The sequence below is a fragment of the Lactuca serriola genome, chromosome 3, assembly GCF_051521515.1.
Source record: "Lactuca serriola cultivar US96UC23 chromosome 3, Lser_US96UC23_V15, whole genome shotgun sequence".
NCBI classification, from domain to species: domain Eukaryota; kingdom Viridiplantae; phylum Streptophyta; class Magnoliopsida; order Asterales; family Asteraceae; genus Lactuca; species Lactuca serriola.
In genome coordinates, this window is record NC_136410.1 from 22,465,773 (window position 1) to 22,479,245 (window position 13,473).

The following is a 13,473-nucleotide window of genomic DNA, read 5'->3' on the forward strand; positions in this document are numbered from 1 at the left end:
CTTTCAGATGTTTCATCGAGCACCTGGAGTGCATTGTTCTCCTCCTTCGTTTTCTGATTTATTTATTAGGAGTTATCACCATTGGAAGCATACAATTCCAATTTTTTGTCCAGAGACATCCAATTCAGAAAATAGATGAACATGTATAGAGATAGGAATACGAAATTAAGGAGTTGAAATTAAAATAAGGGAAAATTGTAAGAGACTTGGATACAGGCATGACGAATCATAGGTGCTCTGCATATCCATTATCATTCCCTTCACCTGATACCACTCCTCACATTCTTGTGCTTCCTAGTCGTCTACCAATCCTCCCACGATCCTTCCAGAAAAGGTAATTTTGCATTGTAAATCGATTGTAGCGGTAGAAGGTGGTGGTGGCGGCTGGAATCACGGTGGCAACAGTAGATGGCGACTGTAGTGGTGGCCGGAGGTTGCTCCGGTTGCCTTTCTTGTTTCATTCTTGCTTCTACTCAGCGGGGATGATGAGAGGGAAGAACGAGGGGCGATGTCAGATAGTAGAAGGTCGGATTAGGGGCGTTCCAACAGTCATAACGGTGGTGGGTGGTGAAGTTGGTTTTGCTAACGATGGGTGGCAGCTCTGCTTCCCGGTTATTTTGGCATACGATGGTTCACAACGAGAAGGAAGGGGAAAGTTGCAATATTGATGGCAGTGGAGGTGGGTTAATATGGTGGTGGCAGTCGATGAGTTCACAGCCAACTCTTCCTCTCGTCATTGCATAGATTCGAAGGGGTGTTTGGAGAGAGAGAGAGAGATGTCCTCTATTATTTTTTTAATTATTAAAATAAATAAATAAATAAATATTAAATTAAAAAATGAAAATAAATACCCTAAGGGTATTATAGTCATTTCAATTTTCAGAGGGACTATTTTCACATACAAACCACTCTGAAAGGACCATGAATCCAAAAAACTCGCGGTTTGGACTAAAATCCCAAAAATTTGAATACCACAGGGACCATTTTTTCAATTTTGTCTTTGGTAAATTTAGACACTACCACAAACGAAAGAATCAAATCCATATTGTTAAAAATAGAAACATACCAACATCAATTTTCACAAATGCAATTGCAAGGAAATATAAATAAGATAAAATCAAAATTTTATTCTATATTTATAAAACGTGGAAAACTTGTCCTTACAATGCAAATACATATGAAAGCTATGTTTCTAAATATTCCAAAGCAATCTACCAGAACTCCTAAGCAGCATCTCAAAAATCTGATCATCGAACCATGCGATCGGAATCCACTTCTTCATGACCAGACACATCATGCTTTTTCCGTTAAACTTCCTTTCCTTTTTCCGATCCTACAAAACATCAAAATGTAATCTTATCACATCATGTATTAACAATCTAGAAATAGGAACTTAATAGAGTTAGATAGTGGACTTACCTGAAGCAAAGTCAAACATTTTGACTTTACCATCCTTGTGGTCCTTCAGGTAGATACGACAGCTTCACAACCAATGCCTCTTCTCTTGGCAATAGAAACATATGGACTCTTTAGGAATGGTACACGGGACAATCTCAGACTTAGCCTTTCCCTTTCCCTTTCCCTTTCCCTTAGGAAGAGAAATATTTTCTGGACTTCCAATGTTTCCAATGTCAATATCCATGGAAGTTTGGGAAGTAGATCTTCCAATCAAATTTGCTTTACCAGTGCACCAAATCATTGTCGATTCAACAACAATTAGCAAATAGGTAAGATCAATAAGGGTCACGTCGTGATCTATCACATAGTAGTCCTTAACAAGCTCACTATATGAGTTAGGAAGTGATTGAAGAACCAAGTCAACAGCCAGCTTCCTCGACACAACGACTCCTAACATTCCCAGCCTGTCAATGTGTGACTTCATCTCCAAGACATGTGCACACACAAACCTTCCATCTTGGTAGCCAATAGGGATTGAGTGACCTTGAAGTTTTCAAGTCTTTGAACTTGTGGGTCAAGGAGAACTATTGGAGGAGGTGGAGGAAGTAAAGTTCCACTACAACACGAAGAAGGGATTAATCTTTCCCCTTGATTCTCTTGTGGAATATCATCTTTATAAAGAAAGCTTTTTTTCAAAAGGGTAAGGTAGACCATAGTTGTCAGAACTAGACATCTACAAGGGCGAAATTCAAGTTAGTTGATTTAAGTCCTTAATATAACACCCAACATGAAATATTAAGGCTAGGACCCAACACAATATTCTACAATTCGGAAGAGGGATGTCGTAATCCAATTGTAAAATATTTGAAGGTAGGTAAATAACGATTTGCCAATTGTAAAATATTTGAAGGTAAGTTTTAAATGAATTGAAATTCCTAGATTCTTTGAGATTCATTAAACTTTTCAATGACATGTTTAATCTCGATTATGCCCTTCAAGTTTGTGACTGGGATGCTTAGGATCACAAACAAGGTGTGAATAACCATGCAAATTAGTTTGGTACTCTCGAATTCATTTATCACCTAATCAATGTGTCGGTTAACCACACACGCTCCATTGGTCTATGACAAACTACAAGCTACCCATTTCCATCCTTTATTAGTCCCATATTAGTGTGTCAGTTAACCACACACGCTCCACTAACGACTAATAAGGTGCAAAGTGCAATTTCATGGGTTAGCATCAAATTCACATTTTTCCTAAGTAACTAAGATTGGGAATTTATAAAAGTATTTAGTTACTTGGTATTTCATTATACTTTTAATAAGAATTAATGTCATATCCTACTAACGTTAAAACCAACCTTTTCCTTATATATATATATATATATATATATATATATATATATATATATAATATTATACTTTTAATTTTATATAGTATAAGGGTGTATTTTAAACATTTAAAATACTAGGTGGTTTAATCTTTTAATTAAACTAGACTTTTAATTTAACTAAAATCAAACCAGATCACTATGGATTTATTAATACTCTTTTAATTAAACACTTTAATCAATTTAATAAAGTCCATAAGGTGTAATTGAACTATTCAAAACATTTAGGTTATTAAAAATTCAAAATTAAAACTATTTAATTAATTTTTAAGTTATGAACCCAAGAGTTGCATCTTTTGAAACCTTTCAATTACTAGATGTTTTAGAATTCAATATTTCAAATTAAAACTTTTTAATTAAACTTTTCAAATTCCAAAACTTGAGGGCAAGTTTTGAAACTCTTCAAAACTCTTCATTTCCATAACTTATGAGTTTAATGTTATTTTAATGGATGAGACTTTTCATGTTCAATAACTTGAGGACAAGTTATGGAACTCATTAACAATTTTTTAGATCAACTCGTCGAGCCAGGCTTTGGACTCGGCAGGTTCAGCCTGGCAGGAGGCCTTTTTCAGTTTGCTTCAACTTTGAACAATGAACAACGCAACTATATAACAGAAAACTACCCATGGCTCTGATACCATTGTTGGGTTTTGTGTGCTATAACACTCCTATGGTGCACATACAACCCTAATATCTTTGGATCTAAGTTTTCTCTAGTTATACATGCAATAAAATTTCCAAAGCATGAAGCCTACAACTAGCATACAATTTTGACATATAAATCATAAAATCAAGTTAGAAGAATACCTTTTATTGTAGCTTGTAGTTTTGGCCTTTCAAGAGCTTAGCACCTCAAGTGTGATGCCTCAAATAGTTCACAAACACCATGAATACTTAGGGGGGCAATTTTAGGCTAAGGGATAACACATATATAGTATAGGATTCCAAGGGTCGTGTGTAAAACCTAATCCATACACATAGGCTTATGATCCATAACTCATGTGGACTAACTCTTCATGGACTCTTGCATAAACTTAGTTCATCATGGATCAATAACCCAAACCATATGTATCACTAATTTACATAATTAGTCTCTTTTGATCACTAAATTAATTCCAAATTAATTCTTGATCAATACTAATTAAATATTATGATTTCTCAATTAATATATTATACTTATAATATATTAGTAAATCATAAATAGCATCTTTCTCAAATATCCATCATATCAGATTGTTCTGGTGAAGGCAACCCAAATGGACCATGCTACTCTCGGGTCAAGTACATACCAATTATAGTTATGGGCATAGAAACCTAATCCAACAGTATATCAAGTGTTTGATGAAATGTCTTAATGAGCATTTTTTTGTCATCAATTTAGATTGATGTGTTTGCAAGATGATTGATTGACTGAAGCGTTTTTGGTAATCAAAGTAGGAGTAAAACTAATTCTATCGTCTTAGTTTTTTAGTTTCAAGTATGCTACAAAAAATCCATCTCATTGTTGGGTTTTGTGTGCTATAACACTCCTATGGTGCACATACAACCCTAATATCTTTGGATCTAAGTTTTCTCTAGTTATACATGCAATAAAATTTCCAAAGCATGAAGCCTACAACTAGCATACAATTTTGACATATAAATCATAAAATCAAGTTAGAAGAATACCTTTTATTGTAGCTTGTAGTTTTGGCCTTTCAAGAGCTTAGCACCTCAAGTGTGATGCCTCAAATAGTTCACAAACACCATGAATACTTAGGGGGGCAATTTTAGGCTAAGGGATAACACATATATAGTATAGGATTCCAAGGGTCGTGTGTAAAACCTAATCCATACACATAGGCTTATGATCCATAACTCATGTGGACTAACTCTTCATGGACTCTTGCATAAACTTAGTTCATCATGGATCAATAACCCAAACCATATGTATCACTAATTTACATAATTAGTCTCTTTTGATCACTAAATTAATTCCAAATTAATTCTTGATCAATACTAATTAAATATTATGATTTCTCAATTAATATATTATACTTATAATATATTAGTAAATCATAAATAGCATCTTTCTCAAATATCCATCATATCAGATTGTTCTGGTGAAGGCAACCCAAATGGACCATGCTACTCTCGGGTCAAGTACATACCAATTATAGTTATGGGCATAGAAACCTAATCCAACAGTATATCAAGTGTTTGATGAAATGTCTTAATGAGCATTTTTTGTCATCAATTTAGATTGATGTGTTTGCAAGATGATTGATTGACTGAAGCGTTTTTGGTAATCAAAGTAGGAGTAAAACTAATTCTATCGTCTTAGTTTTTTAGTTTCAAGTATGCTACAAAAAATCCATCTCATTAAAAGAATATGCATGTTACTTCAATTACATCAATCCTTTATCACCATATAAAACCTGGACAAATAAGCAGCCATGCAATGATAAAACAAAAGCTCCGGTGAATCAGTTTAAGTCCCAAGTTTTAATGTCACTTCTAAAAGAGTTGAAGCAACTTTTGTTGTTAGTGACCATGTTGACTGTAGTAGAAATATTCAGGTAGCTGTTCTTTTATTTAAAAAATCTTTTTGCTTTCAAATTTATTCTTGATTTGGGTTTCTTGCAACATAATGTTTATAGGCTCTTTGTAACATATCGAGATCGGGTGATTTGCCTGGAGAGAAGTCTCAGCATCAACCATGTATGTATTTTTGCAGTTGATAATCTTGAATATCAGGTCATTCATAACATTTATAATTTATTATAACATAATTTATGTTTTTAAAGTTGGAATAATGCATTGAACATGTTAAAGGTGAGAACATGCTCTATTTCCTTAACGTCTTGGCATGGGGGCTTTCATGATTGCTCTTGAAAGCATATGTAACAGGTAAAAATAAATAATAGTCAACAAAATAAATTAAATCCTAAATTTATGTTTATTGCATCACGATTTATGTTATGAACATCGATGTAGTATTCACCACAAGCATGTGGAGCATACATCGTTTAGAAAACCAAATCGTTCAGAGTCCATATTAAAGCAACTTCTTAATGAAGTTCATAAAGATATTATTAAATCACACAAATTTGAAACTTTGTACATTATTAGGGACAATCCTTCAGTTGATGTCAAGGGCACAATACAGTGGAATTTATCAAATTACAAAAGGTTAAATTGGATTAGTCAATCCATTAACTTTTTTCTTTTATTTTTTTGTTTTTATATCAGGCTAGATATCCATGGTTTTTGATATTGACAAGGACAAGTATTTTTAGAATAAAAGAGAATCACACAGATTATCCGGCTATCTTACATGCCAAAAGAAGCAAGTGTTATTGTTCTTCTAGTACTTTATATACTAATTCTTGATTCTAAAATGTAGTGCATGAATTGACATGAGATCGAAGACTAGGTGTTTTATATGCTTACAATATGTATTATACAAGATAATAACTTTAGATAAGTTCTAATAATTAAATAGACCCAATCTGATGGTAAACTAGCAACATTTGACATCTCTCAAATATGCATGCATGTAACAAAAATATGTTTTAAGTTATGAACTTGTAGCATTCCTTTTATATTATCATGATACTTATTAAATGTTGGTAATATCACAGGTACAACTCTAAGTTTGACATGTAATCGAACGAAAATGTAAAATGGTTATGTATGCAATTTTATTAGCTTTGGGATTATGTTCTCTCCATATTTTCCATGTTTTCCAAGTTTGACAATTAAAGTATGTTGCTATTTTTTGCATTTATGCCTATTTTGGAAGACTAAAAGTTTCATTGCTTGTTTAACATGTAGGTTGGAATGATGCTTAGGGTCATGGGTTTTGATAACAATACTTCGGTGGTAGAATGTCTAAGGCAAAAAAACATATGGCAACATATAAAAATAGTGTTGTTCTTTCTTTTTCCATTTGTTATTATAGATAAAGTTCATTTATGCTTGATATTTAATTACCTACTTCTTAAATTATGTCTTTTTTAATTGTATTATCAATTGTCTTTATTTGTTTTTGAATTGGAAATTGCTAGTATTAATTCTAGAAAAGACCTAACACGAGGTTATTCAAATTAGCATGAAGCTTATGGAATAAGTTCAAATATAGTGAAGTTTCAAGTTCTTTTTATTACTTTTGTTATTTATTTTTATGTTTAGGGTGTATTTGGTTCCTCATTTAGACTTACTCGACATTTCTGTAAACATTTTATTCACTAAATTTTTTATTATTTTCCATGAACTACAACTTAATGAGTTTATAATATTTATATTATAGCTAAAAATACGTCGATATACCTAGCATGAATTCTAGAATCACATGGATATTTATGAAGACAAAATATGTCATAAAATGTTTTCTTGTACCGTGATAAGTGCCACTAAAAGTGGCATAAATTCTAGAAGTGAATGAGTTATTACTGACACAAAATATGTGCCACAAAATTCATTTCGACTATGGAAAATAAAAAAGTGCACTAAAAACCTATAACGTTGTAGCACCAAAACCTGAAAATGCTACGAAAGGATTTAGTGGAAACGTTTCTAGTGACATATTTCAATTGTGTCGCTGATTCTCTAAGAGATCACACATTTTAAGGGATTTAGTAGCATTTTTTGTGAGCCACTAAATGACATTTTTTTATAGTGACCGATCGGGATTTTTTTGATAGTTCGTGCCAGGTTGCATTACATCACACATTTATAAACACGAGTTCATTTTTCATGTTTGAATGTTAGAAGCAAAAGTAACAAAGTAGTGTCTAACAAAACAGTTTTTTCATAGAATTATAGAACTTGTGCTTATTTATTTTTGGCTTCGTAAAATAAATTTTTGTTCTAAAAGAAAAATCTTGTTTAGATATTTTATACTATTATAGAATATTCCATATGCATGTGATTTATATTGTATCACTCAAATGCTATCTTTGGGATATTTGTTATAAATTTTGTGGCTTAAACTATTCATACATGATCGACGCAAAGGTTTTGTACTAATATGGACAAACTAATAAATCTATATACATACAATGACCAAAGAATGTTAATTAACATCCATATCAAGCAAGACTCTGTCAGATTATTTCAAATTCAGTTATTTTCCAATCATAATTATCACATTTAACTTTAATATGAAAGTTGAAGTTGAATTTTGAAGGGATGAGTAGTGTCAAGTCGATGCTAATTCCCTTTTACACATTTCTTTAAGAATTGGTATTGTACTTTTCATTCCTACGTGGATTTTGTTATCACTTTTGTTTTTGGTTGGTGGATGTTAAACCTTATCTTCTTTTTTGGTCTCTTCATTCTCCACACCACATCAACACATGTGTCAAATATAAGGACCCAATAACCTCACATGTAAATAACAACTGATAAAATCGATAAAAGTTTAACATGGTGTTTTTTTTTCTAATCTCAATTCATATTAATTGAATTACATTTGATCTTGGTATTAACTCATATTTAACAAAATAAATAACTAAACAAAATGTAATTACATAACTTTAGAAAGTAGCTGTATCATGTAATTGTTACTGAAAATTTATGTGGCTCTATTGTGTATTCCCAATGTCCAGCAAAATATTTATTTATTTGATTCAATGTTTTTTAAAGGGCAAATAATTATTTTTTCTAGGGATTCAAATATCTAAAATTCCAATTACTACTTCATTATTAATTAAAGCACAACAAAAAGAAAAAAAATAATAGTTATTGTGATTTTTTAGAGTATTCTTCAATCTATTTTTAAATTCTATATATCTATGTTTTGGAGAGGACTTAGACTCCCAATCTCATGAAAAAAGACATGTTAGGATATTATTAGAATTAGATCAAAGAACTTTTGTTCGTTGTAAAAATACATAACGAATAATTCAAACACATTTGAATGGCTAGTATTTGCAATATTGCGTGGAAATTCTATTTTATATTGTTAACTTTTCAATTTACTAGAAATTGGTCACATCGGTGATTGTTTTCTTGAAAACACACGACACTTTTTCCGAATACTGATAAAATGAATTGTCACATGGTGGGCAGTTCGTCTACTTCTTTCGCCACCATTCGTTCCAAGTCACTTGCACCCACATTTTTTATGCTTAGACTTGTGTGTGGCTTTAAATCACAGCAAAAGGTTAGGGTCCTACGTGACATGTGTGTAAATTTAAAGGGGTCTATTGTAAAATTTGCTAACATTTCTTTCTCTTCGTGTCTAAAACCGAGCTATTAGGTTTAAATTAGGTGAGACTAATTGTCCTAGTCGGATTAGGGATGAGCATGACTGAACCGAAAGAATATTATCGGATTTCCGTACTAGCACCGGTACCGACAGTACTAAATCTAGGATTTCATGATTTTAGAGTATTTAGATTCTAGTATCATCTCAAATTAACATAAATGGTGTCGGTTAAGATCGGGAAATTTTGTAGTCTTGCTCACCTCTAGTTAGACCGGACCGAATTGTGACGGGTGCAGAAACGGGACCGCTTTTTCTTAAGAGGACCAGTTAATATTGGCTTATATCAGTTCCGGTATAAACCAGTTCGGTGCCACCAGTTCCAAGTAAAAACTCCGGCTGTCACAGAAGGTGAGCAGACCAAATCTATCATCTTCTTTAAATTGTAATCACTATATCTGTAACATCCAAAAAAACATGAATAAAATTTTCATTTTTAAATCATTAAATTCATACAAACATTTGTTCAAAAACCAATCAGAGTAAAATATATGTAACATTTCGAAAATCACAACCAATTTAAATCTTTCAAAAGCGACTCATTTATTAATGAAAGTATTTACAAACTATTATTTCCAAAACATTATTTAAAATCAAAGTCTCTGAAGATCCAATCAGTTGTAAAACCAAATATATGTACGGTCACGTCTTCGCCTTGTCACGGTCCACTGAAGTACCTGAAACCATAAACCAAAACTATAAGCACGAAGCGTAGTGAGTTTACCCAAAGTACCACCACACAATACACATAGCAAACAAACAGCATGCATACAGAACCTTCAGCCTGACTCGAACGCCTTGTCGGCCTACAGACTATCTGGTACACTCACAGAACCTTCAGCATGACTGATACGCCTGGTCGGGCCTTCAGCCTATCTAGAACGTTCTCTAGGAATTCGACATGCTGGTACACCCCTCGGGCCTGCAGTCTATCCAGGACGTCATGAGTCTTTTGGCCTTCAGTCTACACTGGTCCGCCTCAACCCAACCACACACAACATGTCAACATACACATATCCAGTGTACATATAAGCCCAGTAAACCATGACAACTTATCGATATAAACATTATTGGGTTTGTTGACTGACAGCACAAAGTAGTACCGTCTCAACCCACCCACACTACAACTACATATACCACATATAAACATTATCCAGGAAGCGGATAACAGGCAGATCTACCGATCACTAAGCATAGCATCATCCTATATACCAGGATAGCGATCTAACATATCACTACAACACGATAACATACTATCACATAACAGGATATCAAATCCAAAGGGTCGGCCTTGGTGCCTTCAACCCATAAGTACAGGGAGGAAAACTCACATGAAATGGTTGAATATCTTAGAAAAATGCTCGGACCGTTGATCCGGAAATCCCCGCGTGCTAGCACCATCAAATATTATCCAATTAATAATTGAATCCCAAACCATAATCAAGAATCTGAATTACTTGCCAATGACCAAGGTAAAAGGCCTTTTTACCCTTTTCTTACTTGGCCCAAAACCAAGGCCCAACTCATTTGTTCAAAAGCCCAATTCCTAAATGGCATCCCAAGGCCCAATAAGACCCAAATTCCAAATTAGGTCAAAAAACCATTATAGACCTAATTCCAAGAAAGTCCATAGTTCATCCGAGGACCAAGTTCAGAAGTCTAATGGCCCAACAAGGCCCAAACCCTAAAAGGCCCAAAATATACATGTTGGGGAGTACACCCCGTGTACTCACCCCCAATGCACAAAGTACAAGCCCATAAAGCCTGAAACTCACATTACACTAAGTGTACTTCTGAGTATGCCCAGTGTACTCATCATAGGCCAAAAATCCACATTAAGCTCTTATTATGTTAAGTCAAAGGCATCCAAACACTTATCTTAACCCTAAATGATGTCTTAAACCATAAATTTGAAACCTTTAAGCCTTTTCATGGCTAAAGAGGGCTAAATCTCCAAAATCCTTCCTTTCACAACACTCAGAACCACTTAACTCTTGCATGGTGCTAAGGAAATGATCAAGCAAACATTTTTATGGTTCAATACACTTCAAGACCACAAAAAGGACAACTAATATGCTTTGGAGTACCCCATACTCACTGTGACAACCCGAAACTTATCCCGTTTCCGTTACGCGATTCCGTTAATAAAAATTCAAATTTGTTAACTTTTTCGTCAAACTCTTTGGTTTATTAAAATAATCTAGTTATATTTAATTTAATTATTTACGAGTCGAAACCAAAAATCGCGCGGAAACCCGAAAGTCTCGAAAAATCAAACATTTTTGGTCTAAATGGGATTACAATCGTAAACTAGTTTACAACCGTAAACCCTGTTTACGGTCAGTGACGAGTGGACCCCATTTTTCACCCTATAAATACGATACCCCACTCTCCTTAGAACATTTTCTGGCCACATTCTCTCCTCTTCTCTCTCTAAGTTCTTCAACCGTAAACTCACAAAAACGTTTTTAGACTCCAGGAAACGTCGAAGAACACCTTTTGGAGCACTTTGGAGCGTCTGGAATCACACCTCGCATCGAAATCAACATTCAAAACCTCGTTTTCCGAGTTTACGGTCCGAGCTTCAAAGACCGTAAACTCATTTCTTGAGTGTACGGCTGTAAACTCAGCCACCTGCTGAAACCGTAAACTCATTTCAGAAACCGTAAACCCATCTTCAGAGACCATAAACTCGATTTCTAAGGCTGTAAACTCATTCCTTTGATTCAAACAAGTCTCGGTAACATCCTCAACCAAATTCAAGTGTTTTCCGACACTTTATTCATCGAAATCGCTAATTTAGATGCATATATGTATTTATTTGACAATAGGATTTCGTTAAGTGTCACGTGCAACAACTCGGGAACCTTCTTTTCAGTCAACAACTCCACGCAACAACTGTGAGTTCATACCCCTACATTTTTCCGTATTTTTAAGGTTTTCAGGAGGGGAATACAAGCTAAACATAAATGTTTTTCTTATAAGCTAAACATAAATGTTTTCAGGAATATACATAAAACTTATGCAAAATTTCATACTTTATTTCCCTTTTGTACTATGTCGAGCATAAGGGACATTTTCACGAAAGTTGCATAGTTTTTACGGATTCGATATTCGCTTCATTATTTATACAAACTATAATCGGTATAGTTGGGAATTTCTCTAAGAACTTATCAAGCATGAAAACTATCTCTACTAAACATATGCACTAGAATAGAAACTATTTACAGTTTTATCATGATTTTTCATAACTGTAATTTATCATTATACGTGGTATACACTCGGATTTCCATTACGGTAGAACGCTACTACTTTACTTGTAAACTAGATTGTACGATACTGTGAGGCGCTACTTCATTACTGTACCCTTAGGTGTAGAAGGATAAATCCTACCACTGTATAACCAGAGTCTCCTGGAGGGAGAGCGTGAGGTTTGTGAATAGATCTATTCGGGACTAACAATCCCACATCTGGACTGCTAGCTACAGTTAGGCGGGCATGCCTGAGATGTACAAATGTCATTTAACATCAACGCCTGAAGAACGTTGGAAAGGTCACTAGTCATATCAAGCATGGTTATACGACTCACATTATGTATAAATCACCGATAGTTTACCAACCTGGTTTTCTTCAGTAGTTTTATTTATACCAAATAGAACTAAACACACTATGCATACTGGCCGAGCCATGTTTTTTTTTTATTTTTAAAATCGAATCATTTATGCTACGGTTTTACATTTAAATACGTATACTTCATGATTAGCTTTAGCTAGCCACATGAAGTAGTTGATGGGTTTTAGGCATAAGAATAATCCTATGTGCTCATACAAACCCTAATGCTTGGATCTAGGTTTCTCTATTGTACATGCTTTGAATCCAAGACTAACAAACTTAGATCTAACATATTATAAACTGAATTAGGGTTTATAGAATTACCTTTGATTGTTATATAGCAATAACAATCAATTCCTTGCTTGGATTGGCCTTAGAAAGCTTAGTGCCTCAAGTGATGCACCTCTAATGGAGTCACAAACACCATATACAACTTGGATGAAGAGGAGAAGAAAGGGGAGGCACCAAAAACGGTTGGAAACCCTAATGGAAGTGTTGTCCACGTTTTTGGGGCATAGGGACTCTTTATATACATGTAGGCTATTAGGGTTTACAACTAGGAAACCCTAATTTGACTGCTTAGTCCCTAAGCAGCCCATGGACTCCTTAAACATATCCCTTGGATGATTTCTAATGGGCTTCCCATAGAATTCGTCCAACCTATATATTATTAGGTGATCCATAGCCCAATTATAATTATCTTATAATTACAACTTCAGTCCCCCTAAGTTTAATTAATCTCTTTTAGCCACAAAATTAATTAACAATTAATTCTTGACTAATATTAATTAAACAATATGATTTCTCCCTTAATATA

The 13,473-nt window shown here is 34.0% G+C and overlaps 1 pseudogene; it reads left to right on the forward strand.

Annotated features, from left to right (window-relative positions):
- Window positions 1-218: 218 nt before the first annotated feature.
- Window positions 219-6,166, forward strand: LOC145095080 (uncharacterized; annotated as a pseudogene).
- Window positions 6,167-13,473: the final 7,307 nt, after the last annotated feature.